Source organism: Aedes aegypti, chromosome 1 (assembly GCF_002204515.2).
Source record: "Aedes aegypti strain LVP_AGWG chromosome 1, AaegL5.0 Primary Assembly, whole genome shotgun sequence".
Classification (NCBI taxonomy): domain Eukaryota; kingdom Metazoa; phylum Arthropoda; class Insecta; order Diptera; family Culicidae; genus Aedes; species Aedes aegypti.
In genome coordinates, this window is record NC_035107.1 from 52,079,150 (window position 1) to 52,105,632 (window position 26,483).

Consider the following 26,483-nt stretch of genomic DNA (forward strand, 5'->3'; position numbering starts at 1 on the left):
GATCTGAATTATTCATGGACCGATTGGAATGTAATTTTCACATTTCTTCAGATACAATTTGAATTTAAACATATATTTTAGGTGACTTTTTCAATCACGAGTTCGAAAGCAATGACGAGATATTCATATAGGAAATTGGGTTGATCGCAGCAATCCGTGCGCGCGGGCGGCTGCGTTTTGAATTTTGTGTCACGTTTACTTCTTTCCGCGTTGTTTTATCAATTCGGCTGGTGAAGAATTAGATTCGGCGGATGTAAAAGTGATAAATTATTTTTGTTCTATGGCTGTATCGGTCATGTGATTCAAAGGTAAAGGGAGTCTATAGAAGCAAATGATGGAAACGAATAGGTGCATAGGCGTCGCAAGGGAGCGACAAGATTGAAATTTAATTAGGTGGTGAAAATTGAGCAAGCCATTTTAAAGTCAGTAAGCATCGAAGCGTCCTGTATTTCGCCTAGCTTCTCTACTGGAAAAGGGTTGGCTCAAAGCTTTGAGCTTTGCTACCAACACAGGCAAAATACAGGAGGCTTCAATGTGCTCTTATACTGACGGCAATCAACCGAACGGTTCTATCGATCGATGACTGATATTGGGAATTGACACGCAGTGTTGGTAGCAAAGCTCAAAGCTTTGAGCCAACCCTTTTCCAGTAGAGAAGCTAGGCAAAATACAGGACGCTTCGATGCTTACTGACTTTAAAATAACTTGCTCAATTTTCACCACCTAATTAAATTTCAATCTTGTCGCTCCCTTGCGACGCCTATTCACCTATTCGTTTCCATCATTTGCTTCTATAGACTCCCTTTACCTTTGAGTCACATGACCGATACAGCCATAGAACAAAAATAATTTAAAACAATCACGGTCGAAACCTTCTCCTATGTGTAAAAGTGATAAACTGTTTTTTTTCTTTTGAGAGATTATATCTGAACATTTGTGGCGTTCTGCATGCTAGACTTTTAAATACAGTGGGATTCCGTTTTTGGCAACAAAGTTGAAATTTTCAGTTGCCAAAAACGGAACCGTGCCAAAATCGGAACCCATATTTTAAATTTAATTTTTAACTACCGTCAAACGGAATAACTTGCAACAATTTGGTATTTGGTTTTTTGGGATCAGGAGAGACGAAAAATATACTTTTTTCATGCTATACCTGATGTGGGGTAACATGCAACGCACAGTGCTACCTGAAGTACACTATTGAAAAATTAACCTTAATCGTGATATTATGATTATTTAATAGTTTTCTGCAGTAAAAATATGACAATAATCAGAAACAGCTTCTGTACTCTTAGAAAACTGATTATAATTGATTGAATTATGAGTATTAAACCAATTTGATTGAAAACTTCATTGGTATTGCATAGGATGTCCACACGAGTTAATTCTAGCATAGTCTTGACAGTTATTGGAAAGCCATTAACACGTTTTAATGTAACTTTTCTACAAATACAATTGTACTTTAGGTTATGCTTAACATAACTATTTTTTTTATCCAAATTCAAATCAAAGCGACGTATCACATATTGATATGTTTGTTTTAAAATGGTCACTGTTGGTGTTCTGACACAACATTTATCATACTTTATGCAGAAAATTCGCAATGGCAGATCTGCAGAGTTCTGTTTGATCTTTCGACCTTGACACTTGCTTTTCCCGGGGCAAGCGACGAGGGCAGGATCAAACATGTCGCGCGTTGGTCTAGTAAGTGAAAAAGTGGCGTGATCGGTGAGTTCGGTTGAAGAAAGTGAAAAAGTGCCGCGATCGGTTAGTTCTGTTTGATCTTTCGACCTTGACGCTTGCTCCTGGGCAGTGCGTCAAGAAAGCCCGAACAGTTTTTTTTTTAATTCTTTTTGGGTCGCGCGCTTATTTTTTTTCCTGAGTGCTTTTTTATAGCCGAGCAAACGAGTGAAGCCGAAAGTGGATTGTGGCTGCTCAGTCAAGGATAACGGATCAATTGGTGAGCTCGTTTCATGCTACTATTTCTAATCTATAAAATATGTATGACTGCACATTCAATCGTTACAATTGTGGGATGTAAATATGATTTTTCAACAAACTATGGATGGTTCGTCACTGTGAGTGTCGACACAAACTCTGATTCATGATTTATTTATGTTTAACATTTTTTTTTCAGAACACCTCTTATATACCTTTATTTTTGCAATTAAAAAAACTTTGAATGGTTCGACACTACAAGTGTAGACTTGCGAAAGGTTCACTTTATTCAACAAACTTTGGATGGTTCGCCACTGTAAGTGTCGGCATAAGAATAAGAGTGTTCTATGATGTCCCAACCAATCGAGTTTTTTGTTTCTTTTCAAATGAGTAAAATATAATAACACATGCTTTCGTCCTGACAGCTGTAGGAATGTTACATTTAGGTATTTGTTCAACAAACTTTGAATGGTTCGTCACCTCAAGTGTCGGCATAATTTTCCTCTACATAGAAATTGTTCATATCAAATGAAAATATTATATTTACGTATAAGCATGTATATATCTCACAAATCATTGTTTATCATGGTCTAATCGCTTATCAAAGTGAATCCTATGACCCAACGATCCTCCCCATTAACAAACATCCCTCCCAGTAACCTTTGTGGAGATGCAGAGGCAAACACGGTCTCCAAAAAGCAAAGGTTACACACTAGCATTCCTTCCCCCAATACCACCTGACTGCAAGGACGTGGCCGGCGCCGTTACTGACCCTGTATAAATAGAGGCACTGAATTATGCACACTGAAGAAGATTATGGCCAATCCCAGCAGAACTTCTAGTTGATTCTTTGTGCATTTTCACTGACTTCGGTCAATCACGGAATAGCAACCATTGATATGTGTAGTCAGTCTAAGCTAAGCTAAGCTAAGCTAAAATTCGCAATGGCAGATCTGCAATTTTTTTTATAGATTTTCAATTTTTTCATTATTTTTATCAAGAAAATAAATCTAAATGTAATAATAATGTGATTCATGTAATATTTTTCAATATTTATTACCATACGTGTATTGAATTAGGTGCGGTACAGAAAAAATAATGTTACTGGACAAATTTATGTTTAATTTTGCCTGTCCATGTGTTTTCGATGATAAACGGCAAGAAATATCAAACAATTGAGATCAAAATAGCTGTTGCAAGTTACCCCACAATGGTAGTCAAAAACGTTTTTGAATTTTTATAGTGTTTAAGCATCAAATTATCAAAACTTTTATATTGTCAATTTGTACACTACTAAGTACTGTAATTGATAGCAAATGCCTCGTATGACATTGGTACTAGGAACGTTTTTCAGCATGAATTTCATGCAATCCAACATTTAATATGATTTTCACCTCCAGCAAACCAAACAAAAGAAAAACAATACCCAAACCCTTGCCATATTGCCATATATTGTACACCTGACGTCAATAAATGGCGGAATAAATTATAAAAAATTTAACTCAATGCTGAACAAAACGACAATTCGTTTACATGTCGAAGTGTTGTTTCACCCCTGTTGCAAGTTACCCCGTTTGACGGTACTGGTTTTGAAAACATCATTATGGGATCATAAGGCATCGAGACATCGGAAAGGTTCACTTTGAAGCATTTTTCGTAGGGTTATACTATGCTATGAATCTATAGCCCCGTGATGTTAATTCTTGCAAACGTTCCACATACTTTTTACGCCTCAACGTCTTCAATGATTTTTTAGAAGCTTAATGTACACTTTTCGTATAAGTGGGTCATGTAAAATCAATAATCGTATAAGTGATCTTTATTCAAGAACTGGACATTTTCTGTTTATTTTTACAAAGACGTGCTCACGAAACAAAAGCGCTGGGTATTGTAAAACGACATGAGCTATTTTCTAATGTAATGAACTTTTGGACTTCAGCGTTATATTTGATAAAATTCGGTAAGTTGCTCCTTTAATTTATGTTTCTGATAAAGTAAAGTAATTCATAATGAAAATGAATGCAATCAAAAGGGCAAACATAAACATGTGATGATTCATAAATGAGACTTGTAATTTTGTAGAATTTAATTTTTGCTTGAAATAATTTTTAATTGAGCTAGATATATGTTTTACATCTACCTTCTGAAATCAACGGAAATTTACAGGATCCTGTTATGGAACCTCAAGAGCCTGATAGAAATCTTAAGGTTCTCATAAGGGATCTTTATTAAAACGCTAGGGCTCTGAAGTATCTTGCCACACATTCGTAGGATCTCGCCTAGAATTCTCAGGATCTTGCTAAGGATTTTGCTAGGAATCAACATCTTGGGATTCCGCTGCGATATTGCTGAAAATTCTCAAGTCTCCGATGAAAACTTTCACTGGCACACATCAAATTACTCTGGAAACCTTTCCAAAAACCTCAAACGTCCTCCGCAAATACCACTAGAAATTCCTCTTATCTCGCTTAAAATTTACAGGACACCCTAGAAATCTTAAGAGTTTATCAGGAATACAGGATTTTGGACATAACCCATTCTTAGGATCCCTCAAAAAACCCTCAGTGTTCACTTGAAATTTACAGACATCCTCATGAATCCGTTAAAATTTCTGAAAAGTCCCCCAAGAATCTCCTAAGGATTCTCCAGGGTACAATTAGGAAACTCATAGACTCAGCTTGTAAGGAACATTTTGTTCATGTTGAACCTTCATCCTTGATTTACAATCTTGTACTGAATTCATGAACGATTTGTTCAAACAAGCTGTTCCTGGAGAAAAGGTTTTTTTTTGTGTATCGCCTATTGGCAGACTCAAGTGGGCTGGTCACTCAATATGAATGCCTAGAAAAAAAGAATGGTCTCTACTTGAGATAATAGTGGAGTTTATTGGCCTCATGAAACGTTGCGAAGGCATGACCAATGACCATCCTGAAGTAAATAAGCGCGTGCGCGTGTCCTTAGTAGGTGGTGAGATTTGGTGGAATATCGACGAAAATGGAGCTCTGGAATCTAATCGATGTGGAGTTGACATGCTATTCAAATGACTAAAACAGCAGGCACGATTATATTTACAAACATTTATAAGTTTAATGGTATTGAAAAATGTTGCCAAAAACGGATCCATTTTGTTGCCAAAATCGGGGGGTGCCAAAAATGGAGCATGCCAAAAACGGAGCATGCCAAAATCGGAATCCCACTGTAATTCAATTGATAGTTCAACCGGTGCTACTCCACCCGGATAGTTTTTTTCTCGTTTGTTGTATACTAAGATGAGAAAGCATATCAGTTATAGCTGAGTGATGGGATGGCGCCGTTCACTGCTTTCTGACAATAGTTATAGATAGAAGCTATGTTAAGTGTGAAAACAACATTCAATAATCAACATGTGCTACACAAAGTTGAATATTTCAAACCAGAATGATCTGTCCAGCTTTGCTCCTCATATTGTGTCTGTTTTGACGGTTTTGACAACGGAATGTGTCATATATGCACCCATGCCGTTGTTCTTTTGAGAAATAAAACCGTCCAGATGATGTGGATTCAATTTCCCAACAAAATAATTGAGTTTTTTTTGGGATCGACTTCCTCACTGGACCTTAAGACAACTAAACGGATTTGGTAAGTTTGTTTCAATTACACGGCTTATTTTCTGGGCTCTGTGTATTATGGGGTAGGGTAAATTTCTCTTCTCGTTTCAGAGAGCGAGTAATGGCGCTTAAACCAAAGCTAATTAGCTAGGACACTAGATGTAAATACCTGTGCTCCATCCCTGGATAACAAACGCTGAAACAAAGTGAAATTACATGAATTACGAAATACTCTGTTACCACGCAACGCAACGCACGAGTTCTGAAGCAAACGGTTTAACTATAGTCAATGTTTTGACAGATTTTAATAATTAACATAGCTAAACAAATTGAAGGAATGGTTTCGCGGCACCTTCAGTAAAGTTGCAGATTTTACCTAGATGAACAAGTTTGCCGAAGACAATTTTTACATAGAACATTAAGAATCTGATAGTTTAAAATGTTTCGTCGAAAATTTCACTCTAGTCAAACTGTTGTTACTCTAAAACTCGTAATTGAACAAATTACTCAAAATATATGTTGAAAATCAAGTTATGTCTAACGTGCTGTGAAAATTGCATTCAAAATGGTCCAGAAATAACTGAGATCTAATAAAAACAACTTCATTCACCTCAACTCAAAGTATAATGTTAACGCATCACCCTAGAAATTGAGAGGAATGAACTCAATTTTGAGTGCTTCAGTTTCTCTGTGTAGAATACGATTACGGCTATTGAAACGGGTCAACGCATTGGTTTTATTATGCGCTGGAAAGCAGTAATTAAACCTTCAATAAAACAACCAGGTTTACAAATTCGTTAGATTCAAACAAGGATGTTAATCGATAAATTATCGTTAGTGCCGATAAAGTTAATGTCGGTTTATCGTTATGATCGTTAACGATAAACTCTTCAAACGTTAGCTTTATTGGCGATAATACGTTAATTGCCCATCGAAGCATAACTATCCCATATTGATTTTCGAACCAACACCTTTTTTATCTCAACATCCAAGTTTAATGTATACTTCACCATGCAAATGAAAATTAACACATTTTGTTTGAAGAATAATATTGAAAAATAAAGGCATAACAGTCTCTATATGAACGTTTAACCCAAGTAGCAGTTGAAAAACGTCAATTGTGTTCAAGTTTATACTTTTTGTTGATCAATTCAAGCAAAATGATTTATCTGTGCGGTTGTGTTAAATGAATATGCTTTGTAAAAATGTACTATATTATTTGTAGGAGAAGACGTGCTTCATACTTTGAGCGCTTTTTTTTTCAATGCCTACTTATTCCATGTGGGACAGTCATGCCTCGATGAGCAGTAGGTATAAGGAACAAATGTTATGTTTGAAATAATACTAATAAAGGGATTGAAAAAATAAACACAATTCTGCACAGATGCAGGTTCTTGACGATCACAGTCTTCAACATTAATTTTGAGATTCTGTCTGATATTGAGATTTTCATCACGTCTAAGGCTTTCATCTTCGTCACCGTTCTGCACTTCTCGCCATCGAAACTGTGTACACGTCCCATACATTATTCCATCGGAATGATCTTGAAGATACGTTTATTTTACTATGCTTGATTCGTCTATTGAGTTCAGCACTTGCCAAATTTTCAAATTTCTTCAATAATTCTTGCAGAATATCAATATTCGTTCAGAAATGGCACCAACAATTCCTCTAGAAATTGATCAGACATTTGTTTAGTAAGTAAATTATATATGGAATTTTGCACTAAACCATTGAACTTAGAAACGATTTCGAAGTCGAGTCTAGTACACGACACTGAAGACAGCCTAACAGTTGAGGTCGAAATGCGCGTATTTGTCAAAGGATACAAACTCTAGTGTAATTCAATGGGTTAGTACTAAATTCCATTTTAATTTTACTTATAGGTTTTCCACTGAACAACTCGGAAATTTATTATCAATTTGTTTAGTGTTCTTCAAAAATTGCGCTCCACAAATTATGCAATGCTCCAAAAAAAATTTAAGGCTTGTCTCGCTAAGTCAGACCCCCTCTCCTCCCTAGGAGCGTGACATAATTTGTGCATGAAGGCTTTACAAATTTTCAAAACCATTCAATCAGGTCAGCGATGGCTGATGTGTAAAGATTTAGAGTGGATATTACAGTACCTGTTTTTCAATATTGCGCTTGAAGGTTTCTAACAGCCAGAGTTGCTTAATATCAATCATATCAGCTGATGGCTGATGGTCTAAAACTATCACTATCACTTGCGAGCTATCAATATCACTTTTATTTGACAACCAACAGCTGTGATGCGACATCGCACTCTAGATCATAATCACTGCGGAATGAGTGATCACGTGGTAATTATGGCTTTAGGACATTTCGTCGAATGACATTTGGTCGAATGACGTTTGGTCGAATGACATTTGGTCGAAAGTACATTTGGTCGAAAGGACATTTGGTCGAATGGACATTTGGTCGAATGGCTTTGAAACATTTTTTTGGTCGAATGATGTTTAGTTGATTGGAATCAGTTGGTAAAAGTGATTATTGTTTCCTAAGTTTTGCAAAGTTGATAAGATAACGTTTTCTTTTGAATAATCTGAATCATTAACTGTTGTTGAATAAATAATGGGACATTTAATGCAGTCTTACTTTTAAATTCAATACGCCTTTTTATTTGTAATTTTTGTTCAAAAATATAGGATTTCAATGATTATTCAAATGTACTTAGTAGTTTTTTTGTACAATGACTGAAATACTTAGCTCTAGTGAATTTATTATTCTTTTAATATATCATCATTCTTTGAAAAACTGCTCAACAAGTTATGTTATTATTCAACGATGTGAACATGATGTTTTATTCATTCATTATTCTTTTGAAATATCATCGTTCTTCACAATGAATATCAGCTCATCTGATGGAAGCATTCGGAGAGAGTGCTCGGGATCTTTCTTTGAATTCCGGGTCCAGCAGTTCATGGACGTGGGTAAGAATTTTGAATGCGGGAATCAGAACTCTACTTATGGCCAATTGGCTTATTGTGACTTCCAGCTTAATAACACTCCTCAAGCAAATATATGGCTTTGCTGACAGTGTTGATGACCTCAGGTGAATAACAGAGCTTGTAGTAAAAGCTTTGGATTAGTAAAAATGAGAACTGTGCTAATTCTATGTATCGGGTAAGGGAAGACGAGTTGACTGAGGTGAAAAAGTTCGCATGTATTCATTTAAGATCAGCTTATCTCGAATCTCAGAACATGCCTGAATGAAAAAGCAGCATGAAACATTAAAAAAACGCAAGAGGAAGATTAATACCTTGGAAGAGCGTCCATCAAATTGAATATCAAAGTGTTGATAAACGCATATAGATTGTGATAAAATGTTTGATACTTTTTAAATTATTCAATCACTCTTGCATTTGCGACAAAATGCTACATGCTATTTAGATTCGAGCACTATTCTTTCCACGATATGTCAGTTCGACCAAATATCATTTGCTTTATTTTTCAACTAAACCTTTTCGACCAAATGTCCATTCGACGAAATGTCCGTTCGACCAAATGTACTTTCGACCAAACGTCATTCGACTAAATGTCATTCGACCAAATGTCTTTCGACCAAATGTCATAGATTCATTATGGCTTTAGGAGCAAATTTTGAGCATTGATAGTGACAGCGAGCAACTCTGCTAACAGCCAGGGTACGATTTTCAACAGATCCAGTCAATTTGTTTACTTCGCGGTCTAACATTCTGCGAAGGTAGAAGATCTGTACACTAGAGAGGCAGCCAAAGTCGGACTAGTAAGTCGTGTGACGATACACGATGATACGTTCGAAGTGGTAGATATATTCGTCTACCTTGGAGCCTTGTAGATGGTTGATAACGCAAGCCGTGAAAAAAGAGCCCCATCGTTTAGGGAAATTGTACCTACTATGGACTTTGGAAGAACCTGAGATCCCCATATCATATACATCATGTATAAATCACTCATTAAAGCTTAGTCGTTTACGAGTAGTATTGGGTTATACACGAGAACAAGAGACACTCGTTGAAGTATATCATTAGTCGGGCGTATTCAATTTCATAACGGTTGTAATCAGTTTTGATTCGTCTCACAACTAACGGCTCACTGTAGTGTAGTGAGTGGTCCAAACACACCACTCCAACGTTAAAATGAAATGTTTTACTAGATTATTTATATCTTCATGCATCGTTATTTATTCCCACACCATGATAAATATGTGGATGTTCCTTATAATTCGTTGGCCCCATCAAAATACAGCCCAAACATATGAGCACCATTATATTTGACCGAACAAATGCATGATGGCTCACAGTGCAGTGGTAACAATCACAATCAAAAGAATCGTTTTCCACGCCGAACATCACTCACACATTGATGCACGCAAATTTATTTTCCTCAGTCCGGACGGATGAAAAACTTTGTTTACGTTCTCAATTTCCGAAAATTTCGTGAATTATAAAAGTTGTAAGGCATGTGATTGGAATGAAATCCTTCAGTGAAGTAAGTCACACGGAAAGAAATATGAAACGCACTGTGGCGTGGCGTGGCTCAGTCGATCGCTTATTAGATTTCACGCGGTACGCCTTCGTACATAGTATCATATATCTGACGTCTGCGAAAAATCTCGGATTTCATAAATTCGGATACTTGTTGAATTGATTATTTCTCGCTCAACATATTTGATAGCAATTAGGGTAACCAATATATTTTGGACCTCTATATATGTTGGACCCCCTGGGCCATTTTCATGGAAATTTCCCAGTTTAAGTCGAAAGACCAACTCAATTCGCTTGCCATTTGGAAAGATTGGACTATTCCGCACTTGCATCAACCGTTTGTACATAGAAAATGTGTTTATTTTATCTGAAATTAATTTAATTTAATCGGTTCATCCATGCAACCGTTACAACACGTTACACACAGAAATTGAAGCCGTCAGAAATTTTTCAAAAGTAAATAAAAACTTTTTTCAAGTTTCTGAACTAAAAGCGTAGAGTTCCTTCGGTTTTCCATTGTCAATCGATTGATTAGACTATGGGCAAGCATATTATACAACCAGTGCCGTAAGCTGTGTCGCCAAATGATAAAAAATGCCGGGGGTCCAAAATATATACTTTGAGGGTCCAAAATGTATTGGTGTGTCCAAAATAATGAAAAACACTGCTTCACAATTCAATTATATTCGATGTGTCTTGGATCCTACATGACCGTTTGGGCATTTTTAGCATGGTATTTGACTTGGTTACGCTGTGCAATTAATTAATTGGTACAAATAACTAAAATCACATCCTTAGGGGGTCCAAAATACGACCGTTACCCTAGTGTTCTGTTAAAACTGGTTTTGTAAGTAATGTGTAAGCCAAGAAAGCCTGTGTAAAAGTTTGGGTTCACCCCCCCCCCCCTCAAAAAACATACAAAAGTGTTAAGTCCTTACAGAGATATTGCAGATTGCATGTCCAATTGAAACTCTTTATGGTGTATTCCAAAAAACAATTTGTTAGCTACATTTATACATAAAGTTGTGACATTTTCCAAAAAATATGCTTAAAAACATGGCTGATTTTCTCAGCATTGAAACGACCAACATTTTAAATTAGTACTTCATTAGAACCATAATCTTATATTCTTTGAAGTGCACTTGCAAAATTTTGACGGAAAAATCTGAAAACTATTTTAAAATAATAAAATAAGCATTCAAGACGCATTCAAGTTTGGGTTCACCCTCTATTGTTGTGTATCGTTCTAAAGTTTGGGTTCACTAAAACTACTTGAAACACGAAAATTCTTTGAAATCTCATATTAATTATGTTTGCCCCATTATTAACATTTAAATATGCCATGAACTATCAAAATTGGTCGAAAAACGCTAGAATTATTACCAAAAATTTGTTGCATGCGTCGTATAGGTGTCCCAGAAAGTATGGGCACGACTTTGATAACAAGAATCACAATATTTTTTCAAACCAATAAATATTTTTATATATTTGTATTTCTCCTTGCGGCATTTTAAATGCCACCTGTAAAAATTTTGTTTGAATAAATGAACTTTTACATTGAAATTTTTCATTTTAGAAAATCAACTCTTATCGAGCCAGCACAGACCCTACTTTTAAGTTTTGTTGGAACTTAACTAGTAATTGATGATTTTTTCAAAATCCTTCGATGCGATGAGTTCAAGGATTGTACCCCGTTTGGCATAAAGTCGTTTGGCATAAGGTCGTTTGGCATAAAGTCATTTGGCATAATGGTCGTTTGGCATAGTGGCCGTTTGGCATAATGGTCATTTGGCATAATGGCCGTTTGGCATAATGATTGACTTAAAATAAATATCGACATTTTTTAAGCTTTTATTGAGATCAACACCACCGAATTTGGTAGGTTCGAAACAAGCGTGATGTTCGTTTAGAAGTTTTCAAGCTAAGAATTTCAAAAATTGTTTTGACATTAGAGAGCATTACTAAATAAACCTCGTGACGAATCTCTACATCTTAGAACATAGAGTATCTTTGAGCTTGTTGCGATATACATATTTGAAAACAGTAAATTGGCAAAGAAAGTTCGCAGTTATTAATCAAGGGAACGCTCATATATTTATTTATTTATTATGTTATATATTGATTTATTTATTATATATATTATATACATTATATATTTATTTATTTATTTATATTTCGCTGCAGATCAAGCTCTGTCCCAGTTTGGACGTAACACTCGATGAAAATTACTTGATAAAAGAATGGAATTTATTTTGCAAAATATCAAAAGCTTTGGAATTTGGAAGTGTACATCAAAAACATCGTCTATTATCGAGAGAAGGGAAAAGTTGTGATTGAAATAATATTTTTTCTCGGAAGGAGATCACGAGTTTGCCCCAAAAAAGTATATGTTGAATATTGACAGGTTCTAAAGTAATTATCATTCTAACAACACATCTGGCAAGAATTGATAAAACAGCAAAATATATAAATGGTTAACATTAAGCTTTACCAAATAATAAAATTTAAGACAGTATATATATAAAGACAGCCTATTTTTTAAACATATATAATATATATAAACAGCCTATTTTTAAAGAAGGCAAATAATAAAACGAAAAGATATACAAAATGCGTTCATAATTATCGAAGTGATTGTGCTATTTTTCCCCGAATACGTTTTCCCGAATGACTTGATACCTCGAAAAGTGGTGACGGGAAAGAACGATAAATAGTCAAAAGAAGGAAGTGTTCTGTCATTCTCGGCTAAACACATGTTGGCAAAAATGCTGAGGACGGTAAAACTCGAAAGAACCGCCAATTAAATAAAGAAGGGTGCATATTAGACGGTCAGTTCGTTCACCACCCTGAAATGTATAAAGTTACGACAATTATGAGTGCTAAAAACTTTTCGGGGAAGTGGGCTTGTCGGGGAAACGGGATATTCGGGGAACTGGCATTCGAGGAACTAGCGTTCGGAGAAACGAATTTCGGGGAACCGACATTCGGGGAAAAGTAGCACAACCCATCGAAGGAACTGCAGTAATCGATTTCTCTTTTCGCTGATAATTTGAGCAGATCAATGTTGTCGATTGTCGCCCTTTTGTCAGTTGGAAACAAAAAAGTACTGAACAGCCTATGCATACAAGAAGGCAAAATTTATTAATATTTTAAATCAACACTTTTCATCCTGATAATTATGGTTACATCATATTTAGAAGAAAAAAAATTAGAAACATTAAAAGAAGGTTAAATTTGTGCTAAATATATAAAAATCTTCAGTGCAAAAATTTGTTCCAATAGCGAAACTCAAAAGAAGAATGAATATTTGAAAGAAGGGTAATTTTTGGAGAAATAATAATGTACTTTTGGCAATAACTTTCCTAACATGCATAAATTTATTCAAGAGCGTATGATTGTTGAATAAAGTGTCATTTTGTATCAATTGACTCCAAAACAAGCCTGACGTCTTAAGAAAGATTGAATAGAAACGTAAAAACGAAAAATTGAGAAATTCTTGGTTTCAGACTCATTATGCCAAACGACTATTATGCCGAACGACCATTATGCCAAACGACCATTATGCCAACCGACTTTATGCCAAATGACCATTATCCCAAAGGACCTTATGCCAAACGGCCTTATGCCAAACGACTTTATGCCAAATGACCTACCACCGAGTTCAAGTACATTGTATCGAAGACGTTCCACAAGAATTTTTGTTTAAAATTCCACTAAGCCTTTCTAGAAGACATTAGACAAAATTGTAAAAATCCACACACGATAACTTCATGAAATCATAGTTTTTTAGGAGTTTTCAATATAAATAAAATTATTTAATATAAGATTTTTGATAGGCAACAACAATTTTAGGTTTTACATGTTTTTTTGGATATACACGAATTTGGTTTTGATCCTTTCGAAAATAGACCACAGCTGAAATCGGATTTTTTATTCCCATTCACATTTCATATACTTAAGTTTATAATTTCCAATAAAAAAGTGATAGTCTGATCATTTATCTTATCGGCAGTGATAAATTAGTTTTTCAGATTTTTATTGTACGTACTTTATGACTCAGTACAAATTTCGTACAACAAAGACGCTCAGAAATAACGGGATTGTGCAGAACTGATAAGAGCTTCCAGAAATGTAACACCATCAACATACAGGTAGCAAGAAAAATTCAACTCTTGATAAGTAAAAGAATAAAATGTGTGAAAATCAGATTTTTATCAGCATTAGTCTCGAAATGGAAGTAGGGTAAAGTCGTGCCCATACTTTCTGGGACACCCTATAGATGAACTCAAACTTTTGTATGATGACTTGAATAGATATTAATATCAAATAGTATAGTAAGTATTTCTGACAAATTTTCGCAAGTGTTCTTCAAAGAATATTAGATTCCGGTACTAATGACACTTTGATTCAAAATTTTGGTTGAAAAAATCAATCATTTAAAACCATGATTTAGTTTTTGAAAAATATCCCAACCAAAAAAAAATTGGAAAACAAGTTTCCATAAATGTTCATGTCAAAATACCAACCAAATAAGATTAACTCATTGTCCCCCGAATGTGCCACAGAGATTTTTTTAATGGAGTGTGCAAACACAGAGATGTAGACAAAAACCTTTTGTATGTTTTTGAGAGGGTGAACCCAAACTTTTGCACGGGAGTGTATGTACAAATTAGGTACGTTACATACAAAGGAAAATCACACGCCGTTTCGATTCGTTCGTTGTCGTTACATCGTAATATCGATAATTACAAACAGATTTTTACAATTGGGTCCTAAAATGTTTAATGAAATCTTTTTTTTATTTAATGACACGAAAGAGCATGTTACTGCAACTATTTTAGCAATTTTTCCCGCTCAAATAACAACTAAATCATATTTAAACTTTAATTTAAAAATTGTGTACATAAATGAAACTTGACACTTTTGATCATGTTTGACGTTCGCTTAGTCGACAAAAACACCACAGGGCTTTTAGTTTTAACACTGGGGTTGTTCCAATCTGACATTTCGCAAGGGACACGGAAAGCAAAATACACCCGAAATTTGAGTTTAAGCCAAGAAGTGTGATAAAATCTAAAAAATAATGTTTTTTGGACTTAAACAAAAGAAAAACATTAAAAAATTGAGTAATTATGTGTTTTTGGCCAAAACTTAAGCGTTTGGCATTAAAATTGGGACAGGCCTTTAGGACCCTATTGTGATGACTTACCTTTTACACATGCAGTCTGTTATACCCCTGTAGCACGTACCAAAATGTCATGCCGAACACATTTTACATTGCGTATCTCTGTCAGCTGAGCAAAGTACGATTCGATCAGCGCCGAAATCCCCTACCTCAACCGTCCCCATGTGCTTCGACACTATCTTATCAATAACCTCACACCTCGTGCTCTCATATTCATGTGCCCGAGTCGAGATAACGCAAGCATCTTATGCGCCTTTCAAACGATTTGATAAGCCCATCTCTTATAAACACGCCGTATTGCCTCATTGATTGATTCCGGCCGTTGTTGAAGATCGTCCTCCTGCTGTCGTCGTGTGTGGTGAACTTCCCATTTTCGCTTGATTATCATTCATCCACTTGTTTACACATTCTCCTGCCACTCTCCCTGAAAAATGACGCCTTAAATCAACAACATGTGAACACTTCCCCACACTCGCAAGTGAATGGATCGCCGCCAAAAGCTTGAATAGCCCGCGCCCGCATGCCCAACAAAGTTGGCGTTGAGTTTGAATCTATTGGCCCGAACGGAATCATAATAGCAAAGTGTCAAAATAGAATCGTAAGATTTACAACGGCGCACAACTATCGCACAGTGGGAGGTCAAAATCTTTTAGAAGGATTCTAGCCCATATATGTGTCAAGGAAAATTTTTAATGGCATTCCGAGTAATGATAAAACATAATTTTTGTTCGATTAAAAAAGTGTTCGAGCAAAATAAATAAAAAAAAGCTTTAGGAGTGTTGACTATTTCATCAAACATTTAGAACTATTAATTTTAAACAATTTTTGATCTCAATGTCATTACTGTTGAATTTTGATACTTAAACATAGTTTTCTGTCCCTTTCATGCTTATAGTGCAATTTTTGTACGTGATATGTCATTGAGATTTGTACGCGTCGTTGATGATCGTTGCTAAATCATGTCATAATTTGCATGTCAGCATGTCAGCGCATTTAGTGATACTTTTCCGGATCATAATGAACTATGAGGACTGAGTTTCATCACTTTGAAATTGCGAGCTGTAATGTCAACATGGCTGCTATAACGAATGATGGGCTACTTAGCCTTAAAAGGCATGGACGACTTTGTTGCGCTTTTTTTCTTAAGTTTTTTTAATTCAATAGATCAATTCTCAAAATTTTAATGGTTTTGTGCAGGGGGTTAGTTTAATCTCCAACTGCAGCCACAACAATCCGGACTGTATACACATCAGGAAATGTAGTGTACACCTCCTGTTCCATCAGTTATTCTTGGTAAAATTTGAGTATATTTCGAACGTACAGTCAACTCTCCCTTACTCGATATTTCGTATTTCGATATCGAGTAAGGGAATTGGAGAAAAAGTTGGATTTCATGGCTATTTCGATGGTCCCTTTTGAAGCGCATTTAAGCGCATCGTGTAATGGGGTATGGGTTCGATTTCCGCTTCAGTCATTGAAAATTTTTGTCAGGAATGTTTCTCGGCTGTGTCACTGGAGCATGCTTGTCCGTTGTCTAGTGTTGAGTTACAGTATGTGCAGCTAAATGGCTGAAGACGGTGTCCGTGACTTTTATATCGAATTAGGAAGTGTTGAATGTATTTATGTTATCGCATATGAATATAATATGGATTATGTCCCGTGATCTCATGTAAAATATTATTGAACCACAATGCTTACTTCACAATTTCACCTGTTCAGCTTCGGAACTCTCAGAATGTGATTGCGGAGAACCAACGAAATTCCAGTGTTGATTTGCATACTGTAACATATAAAATTATATTTACTCGACGAAAAATGACCATTCCGATCTGGTCATTTTGAAAACATGAGATCATTTTAGCTTTGCAGAACACCAGTTTTGGTTACTGTAGCGAAGAGATTTTTCAGAAATCTTGCAGCAGAAACTCGCGTATTGTGGGAGTATGATCAGCTCAAAGCTGCGAATAATATATTTTTAGGATCAATTTCAGCATAATATTTTGTATCAATTTACTTTCATTTAGTCTCCGTTAGTTAGTCTTAAGTAATCAATTCGCAACAGTAACTAAAGTTCACTATTCTAAAATACTACAATAGAGTTTTAATGCAGTACAATAAACAGTAATAACGATTTAATTCAATTATTTTTACCTCAAAAATTCACTCTTTCCACGAATTCAGAAATTGTCTTATCGTGAAACCAAAACAAATCTTCTTCTCATTCGTAATCTATGTACTCATCTTTATCCTTCAATGACTGCCCTATTGACTACCTGTTGGGCCATGGAGTGGCTCACGCTACTTCTAGACAGTGGGCTAATGCGGCGAACATACTCCCCCCCCCCCCCCGCCCCCGTGTCGCCTCGACTTCCGGTTTGGCGTCACTAGATCCTACGACGTCCAGCACAGCCAACTTCGTAACTGGTCGCTTCAAAATTCCTCCTGATGTCCTCACTTCTGCTCGACGCAATACTCTATCCTTTCCCGGAACCGTCTTGATCACTCGTCCACGCAACCAGCGGTTCCTTACATTCTCGTCGACCACGAACACAAGGTCCCCTATCTGAATTGGTCTCACATCCCGGAACCACTCCTTCCGACGTATTATCGTTGGCAAATATTCAACCACCCAGCGCTTCGCTACAGTAAGTCCTATCTTTACCGAATATGGTCCAAAAAGGTCTACGCCCACAAACGTGAAGGGGCGTACGTCTGGCTGTAGTCGTACCGCTGGAAGCGGCCCCATTTATGGTGGAATCGGTATTGTCTTGTAGACGCGGCACCACATGCAGCGCTTTCTAGTTTGTCGAACTTCAACTCGTAGCCGTGGCACGTAGAATTTCTGACGCACCTCGTTGACGACGGTCTCATCATTAGCATGACCGTACTTACGATGATAGAAATCTAGCATTAGCATCGTAATCCGGTGATTTCTAGGTAGTAAAGCCTGTCCACGATAAATTTCGGACACGGATGGCGGGTGTACCACAGAAAGTTCGAGAATTTTACAGAAAGAAGGATTAACATCCTTGTCAACTGTTTATTTTGTAGATATAACTTTTTTATTCTGAAATAAACATTTGTTTTTGTTGAATTATGAGTAACTTTTTTTTGCTGCCATTATTTGGGTGTCCGAAATTTAACGTGGACAGGCTTTATAATGGGAAACTTGGCATCATAGGTAAGCACCTGTGCTTCTGCCGCTCTGCTGCCTACCCGCAAAACTCCGCACTTATCGGCGAATGGCGACTGCTTCACCATACTGCTGGAAACTCCTATTTGTTTCTGTTGATCACTGTTTCGTGCCGAATTCTGCTTTAGTATTGCTACCTCGTCAGGAAAAGCCTCAGATTGTGCAATCAACCACAAAATCCGTTCCGCTTTCTGGATTTCTGCACTTGTCAACCCGACAGTATCTGCTACTTTATTATTCTTTCTAGCACGGAGTGTCTCCACAAAATGATGGACGTATGTCAATGCACGCAGCATTCTTTCGAACCGTGAGAATCTGTCCACATCCACCATTGGTTGGCTAACCAGATAGCTGAACACAAAGGCTTCCCGTAACTCTTTTTCGCTTTCATCCGCACTTTCTTCTGGAATATCTATCCATTCTGCTTCGTTGCTGTAGAGAAACTCCGGTCCTTGAAACCAGCGGCTATCTACGTTACACGTGGGACCTTTTCCCCACTTGGTAGCTTCATCTGCGACGTTGAGCTTCGTAGAAATCCACCGCCATTCATCGACGCGACTTAAGACATAATATTTCATCTACTCTGAACGCGACAAATTGACGATATCGACGCGTGTCCGATTTAATCCACGAAAAAACCGTCGACGAGTCACTCCAAAAGCAAGTTCTCTGGATCTTCAACGAGTGGTTTTCTTCAATTGTCTTTCGTAAGCGTGCTCCTAGTAACGCTGCCATCAACTCCAGCCGTGGAATCGAAAGTCCTCGAAGTGGTGCAACCATGGTTTTCGACGAAACAAGCGCCACCCTGAACTGACCTTGGTCGAAGATGCGAAAATACGCCACAGCGGCGTTAGCCTGGGCGCTAGCGTCTACGAAAACGTGTAGTTCGACATTTTTGTAGCTTTCAGGATTATACTCTGGGAAATAGCAGCGAGGGATACGCAGTCCGTTCATCCGCTTGAGCACCGCTATCCACCTTTCTACGATCTCCGTTGGAATTTTACTGTCCCCGTCTGTTTCTGTCCGCCGCACGTCCTGAATTAGAACTTTTCCGTGTATCACGAACGAGGCTACTAATCCCAACGGATCGTAGATGCTCATGACCAAGCGCAGCATTTCCCTTTTAGTTGGAGTCATGGCGTCCTCCAGCAAGTTACGCACTTTTTCCCAACACTGTAGCGAAAATGTGAATACGTCATCTTCTTGCATCCACGCCATTCCCAGGACTCGCTCAAATGCAACCTCCTTTTCCGGCAGCATGGCTTTCGCTGCGCCCGATTAGCATCACCCAGCATTTCGAGCACCCTGCTGTCGCTTGACATCCAGTTGCGGTTATGAAACCCTGCTCGCTTGTGCACCTCGACCACGTAATCATCGACGTGGTGTCGTTTTTTAACTGCCGCTGCACCTCTTGGAAATTCCGCTTCTTGTTCGTCAGCATTTAGGTTTTTGACATACTGCGCGTGAGCGGGTGAGCACGCCGCTCCGAATATCGCCACGTCGGATACCATGGTGCTCATCGCAAGGTCTGGAGAGTCCCTGTATGGAAACAGCAGCGCGCTGTGGTCTTCCTTGCGGATCAGTATTTGCAAAAACATTTCTCGGATGTCTGCGGAAACTGCTACTTGTCGCTCCCGGTACGGAAACATAACAGACATTAACGGCGTTAGAAGGTCCTTCAGTAGCATTGAGTTCAAAGATGTACCGTAGACTTTTGCTGCATCCCAAATTATGCGAACTTTTCCTGGCTTTTTCGCATTAATGACGACTCCAATCGGCAGGTACCATGTTCGACGCAGATCGAATTCTTCAATCTCCTCTGTCGTTGCTTGGTGAATATATCCCTTGGCTTTGAAATCCTCTATTTGTCTGCGGACGCCATCGTAAAGCACTGGATCCTGTTGTAAGCGCTTTTCAAGGCACTTGAACCGCCTCTCCGACATCGGTCGACTGTTGGGGAATTCCACGTAGTCGTGTTTCCAGTGCAGGCCAGTCTCGTACTTATCGTTGCTCAGCCGCCGCGTCGTCGCTTCTAGAATTTGATATGCACGTTGTTCCTCGGCGCCTTTCATCGCTGGAACCACAGCTACATCCAAGCTCTCGACGTCGAAAAAGTGGCGAACATATTCGTGAAGATCAGCGTCTGTAGGCTCAACCTGCATGTGAAGTTGCCTATGCATTGTAGGCTTTCGCAGACTGCCATTCACCGTCCATCCAATTCGAGTCTTAGTCGCAATAGGATCACTCAATTTGCCCTCACGCAGCTTCAACATGGCTAACAAGTGCGCATTACTCTGCCCAATCAAGATTCCCGGTACAGCGGAGCGGATGCTCTTGACTGACAGTTTGCCGAGGTGTGCAAATCGTGTTGAAAGCTCAGCGTAATCCGTAGTCTGTTGTGGCAAGCCAAGATCGTCTACTGTATATACCTCTGACAACCTGTACTTTTTTCTGCCACCTGCTTCGGAGATCTCCATCATGACGACTTCTTTCCCAGCAATTGTCTTGTTAATGCCTCCAGTCCATTCGATACGCAACGTCTCCGTCTCTCCTCTGGCTCCAAGAGTATCTGCAATTGACTGTTCCACGAGAGTCACCGACGATCCATCATCCAGGAAGGCGTAGGTATTCACCTGACCTTTGCATCCATACAAAGTGACTGGGAGAATACGAAAAAGAGTTGACGATGACAGTTGACGATGAACTGTTACAACCGCATAGGTCGTCTTAGCCGCCGTTGGTGGATCGAAATGGAGTAGACGGTGATGTCGCTTAGGGCAGTTGTTGATTCCACAAACCTCCCCTTTGCAAGGCCAACGTGCGTGTGATGTCAGGCAACGAGCACAGAGTCTATGCGACTTCACTGCTTTCCATCTCCCATCCAAATCTAGTCCTTTGAACGATGTGCAGCTCTCGATCCGGTGATTGTCAACGTTGCAAACGGCGCACGAAATACTGTTGTGTTTGTTGACATCCTTCTCCTTCTGCTTCCCACCATTTGGTCCGCTTTTCTCTGCGTCTTCTCGATGGGTCGTTCTTGGTTGATCCGTGGAAACATGGGTATTAACAAACGATTTCTCCTTCTGTTTATTCCGTTCCTCCTTTGGCGGTTTTTGCAACACGCTAGCTAACTGAGTAACGCCACTCGCTGCTGAAGATACCTTCGCCATATAGTCACTGAACACGTTCAGATCTACTACCGGAACCTGTTCTTGGTAAAGCGCCCAACTAAACTTCACCGTCGCGGGTAGCTTGTCAACCAGCTCTTGAAGTAGGATTGGATTTGCCAGATGCCGCTCTAGACCAACTGCCTTAAGGTGTCCACAAAGATTCTGGACTACTAGTCCAAAACTGACCAGTGTTTCCAACCGGTCCGGTTTAGGAGGAGGAGTTGCCCGAACCTTGACGATCATGTTGTTCACGATCTGTTCCGGGCGACCGTACAGTTGCTTCAAAGTAGACAAGACCTGGGGTACTGACGACGGGTGGAGTAAAAAGCTGCTGACGGAGTCCTTCGCACTACCTCTAAGACTGCGTTGTAGCCGCAAAAGATTCTCAGAGTTGCTGTACCCGCAAGTTTCCGTTGAATGTTGGCGGCCAATCGATCGGGTCCCCGGAGAAAATTGGAAGCTCTTTTGTCACAACCTGTTGAGCCGCTAACTGCTGAGGTCAGCGTTCTTCCACAAAGTTGTATGTATTATTTAGGCCCTTTGTTTGGTGCTATTTCAAATTAGGGTGGTCCACATTTTCATAGAAATGGTATTATTAAGATGAAACAGTTTGGAATCAACTTCTAAAATTGCACTTAAATTTCGAGAGCATAAATCTTGTGAAGACGTTTTCCAACTATTTCTCCAATTTAGTGTCTTTGAAAACGTGAGCCATTGTGGCGGTCATCTTTAGTTTCCGACTTGTTTCACCTTAAGTATCCTACTCATAGTAATAATAGTAAATTAAAGTACATACGGTCACTAAAAAAAATAATGACATAAGAAATCTGGTTTTCTGGCTCCAGCGTTGTCAATTCGATCATTCCATCAATGTAGTATATGAAACATTTTTAGAGTTTTGAAAAATGTCTAATTTTGCGAGTAAAGGAACCCGTTATCTCTTTCCGTTTGGGAGTTATTTTTGTGTTTCGTGCAAAAACACGCCTAATTAAATTATTCATATCTGTGTTTGGGGCAAACATAAGAAATATCTCTCGACGGTATTCAGAAGATGAAAATAAATTGTAAAATACGTCAAACAATTACACTGTTGTTTGAAATGCTTTGTAAATCTAATGAAATGCATTGTAAAATAAATATGTTTCAATACAAAATCATCTATTTGGATTACCAACCAAAATACGCATTTTTCAAAGCTATAAAAATCTTATTTATTGATTTCAAAAGATCGATACTTAATTTTTGAAATTAAGATTATTATAAGAAGTCTGAAAGAATGGTTTTCAGAATCCTAACAGGATTCTCATTCAAACCTCGACTCCTCTCATCAAAATACTTCCAGAGTTCTCATCATAAATCTTGTCAAAATTCTGGTGTCCGAGTATTTTTTTTTTAAATCTTATCAGAATAATCTCAGGACTTTTATAAGAATCGTCTCAGTATTCTTACTAGAATTTTAGGATTCTCATAAGAATCCCCTCAGATTTCTCATCAGAATCCTTTCGGGATTATTATAAGAATCACCCAAAAAATTCTCATCAGAATTATATCCAAATTCTCCTAAGAATCTTTTCAGGACTCTCATCAAAATCTCTTCAAAGTACTCATCAGAATCTTGTCAGACTTTTTAAATGAATCTTTTCAAGAATCTCATCAGAATCTTCCCAGTATAGCCATCAGAATGCATTCAAATTCCTCATCAGAATATTTCAAGGATGCTCAGGATTATCATTCATTCAGAAATTCTTCATGATTTTCATCAAAATTCTTTTCAAAATTCGCTCTGGGTCGCTTGCTTATCGATTTTTTTTTCTTTATTTTAGTGTTTTTTAACTTACAGCTAGTTCAACACTCGTCAGGAGAGGTCACCGGAACTTATCGAAATCTTTCCATGATGCTCATTAGTGTTTGTCCAGGATTCTCATCATAATGCGTCCTAGATTCTCATCACGGTCTCATGGAAATTTTTCCAGTATTCTCATCGGAATTCCGATTTTCTTCAGAATTCTCATCAAAATTTGCTTTGAATTTTTATCATAATCTTACCAGGGCTCTCATTAATGCTCATTTCAATGCTTCCACGATTCACATTGGAATCATTCCAGGATTCTTATCGGAATTTTTCAGTATTCTCATTGGAATCCTTGCAGGATCTTCATCAGAATCCTTCCAGGGTTTCATCAGAATCCTTCAAATGTCCTCATCAGAATCCTTCTTGGATTATCATTTACATCCTTCCAGGATTGTCATCGAAACCCTTCCAGAAATTTCATTGAATCCAGAAATTTCATCATCATTATTGAATTCTTATTCAAGTGAGAATACTATCATTCCAGGGTTCTCATCAAAATCAGAAACCATCAAAGGATTATCATCAAAAACCTTGCAGGGATCTCATCAGAAACTAGAATTTTCATCACTATCCTTCCAAGATAGTTATCGGGGTTTTTCCTGGAAAGTCATCAGAATCCGTCGAGGATGTTTTAAGGGATCGTTTAAGGATTCTACTACACAATACTACATGTTACCAGAAACCTTTAAGTATTTTCATCAGAAACATTCTCGGATTCTCATCAGACACCTTCCAGAGATCTTATCAGAAACTCCAATGATTTTCATTGGAATAATTCCAGTTCACCAGAAACTAAAAAAACAATACTTTAGTTTTATGTAATAAATAAAGCATACTTTTTGAAAAAAAAAAACATGAAAATTGCAACCGAAACGCGTGTCTTCAAAAAACATGCTACTTCAGAAGAAGCAAAATTTTCATGGACGATTACATTTTTGTGTGAGTCGTTTTCAGCGTGCGAGAAAAAATGTTTGAGTCTCCTGCTCGATTGGAATGTTTATAGTTTCTTTAGCATGCACAGTCCGTATCTACTAGGGTGCCCCAAAATTTCACTTTGCTCGAAAACTTGGGGGCTCAACCTTCAAATGGTAGCTAAGAATATAACAATCTCTGAATATAATAACTCTGAACGATGACGTTTCGAAGTTGGCCCGTCGAGATTTTTGGAAAAGGTCCAATTTTTGTAAGTAATACCAAACGAATATTTATAGTTCAGCAAAATTTCGTAAAACTCATAGGTTTTATATGGTCGGTGGTAAGTCAGAGTGGACCAAGTGACATTTTGAATATTTTGAGAAAAATGGGCTTAATGTCTAATTATTTGTAGTTTTTTAACTCGTTGAAATTTTGGTTTAATGTTTTCACACATCTCTGTGCAACTTGCAATCAATAAAATGTGAAGTGATAATCATGAAGACAAAAAAATCCAAAACTCTTATAGAAAGATTTTTTGACGGACTTTGTGCACTTGGTCAACTCTGACAGAACAATTTCTAGGAAAATAACAATCATTTATTGCTTGCATGGTAAAATTGGATGCATATTTCCGATGTTAAGGTAATAAGCACTTGGTCCACTCTGACTGCATACTTTATGGATTTTTATTGATCATCCAAAGTATATTTGTTACGTATCTCTCGCAGTTTACAATATTCATCAAATCTGATCAAAGTGAGATGGAGGTAAGGTGACTTCGCATCTAAAGAAAAAATAATCCAATTTTCCCATGTTTTGTACTTGGTACACTCTGACTTAACGCCGACCATATGTTTTGCAGATCCTTTGGGATTCGAGTATGATTTCTGCCCGCAATAAATCTCGAATAACTCCAAACCGGTAATTAACAATTAGGGATAAGATGTCTTCGGCAACTTCGTTACGAAATTTATTATCTTTTGATAAGTAAAGAATAAAAATAGCCTCAAGATTGATACGCGCTTTAGATGATTTAGCTTAGCTTAGCTTAGCTTAGCTTAGACTGACTACACATATCAATGGTTGCTATTCCGTGATTGACCGAGGTCAGTGAAAATGCACAAAGAATCAACTAGAAGATCGGCTGGGATTGGCCAAAATCTTCTTCAGTGTGCATAATTCAGTGCCTCTATTTATACATGGTCAATAACGGCGCCGGCCACGTCCTTGCAGTCAGGTGGGATTGGGGGAAGGAATGTTAGTGTGTAACCTTTGCTATTTGGAGACCGTGTTTGCCTCTGCATCTCCACAAAGGTTACTGGGAGGGATGTTTGTTAATGGGGAGGATCGTTGGGTCACAGGATTCACTTTGATAAGTGATTAGACCATGATAAATAATTATTTGTGAGCTATAAATATGCTTATATGTAAATATAAAATTTTCTATTTGGTGTGAACAATATCTATGTAGAGAAAAATTATGCCGACACTTGAGGTGACGAACTTATCAAAGTTTGTTGAATAAAGTGAACCTTTCGCAAGTCTACACTCGTAGTGTCGAACCATTCAAAGTTTTTTTTAATTACAAAAATAAAAGTAAAAGGAAAAAGGTGTTTTGAGTAAAAAAAATTTGACGTAAATAATTTATGAATCAGAGTTTATGTCGACACTCACAGTGACGAACATTTCATAGTTTGTTTAAAAATTATTAAAGGTGCAATCATACATATTTTATAGATTAGATATAGTAGCATGAAACGAGCTCACCAATTGATCCGTCATCCTTGAGCAGCAACAATCCACTTTCAGCTTCACTCGTTTGCTCGGCTATATGAAAACACACAGAGAAAATAGGCGCGCGTCCCGAGAGGGAAAACAACTGACGACTGCTCGGGCTTTCTTGACGCACTGCCAAGGAGCAAGCGTCAACGTCGAAAGATCAAAAAGAACTTATCGAACGCGGCACTTTTTCACTTTACTCGACCGATGCGCGACATGTTTGATCCTGCCCTCATCGCCGGCCCCCGCAGGAGCAAGCATCAAGGTCGAAGGATCAAACACAACTAAGCGATCACGCCACTTTTTCACTTTCACTCGACCGACGCGCGACATGTTTGATCCTGTCCTCATCGCCGGCCCCCGCAGGAGCAAGCATC

The 26,483-nt window shown here is 37.9% G+C and overlaps 1 protein-coding gene across 2 annotated transcripts in view; it reads right to left on the reverse strand.

The window, feature by feature from the left end:
• The window catches only part of LOC5569932, a 165,500-nt gene that overhangs the window by 97,662 nt on the left and 41,355 nt on the right, over positions 1-26,483 (reverse strand). The window contains exon 2 of one of the 2 annotated variants that reach the window (XM_021849681.1): positions 15,222-15,621. The exons of the other annotated variant lie outside the window; for it this stretch is intronic. The gene's annotated coding sequence lies outside the window, so the exon portion shown is untranslated. The remainder of the gene's footprint in view (positions 1-15,221; positions 15,622-26,483) is intronic. 2 annotated transcript variants of the gene reach the window in all.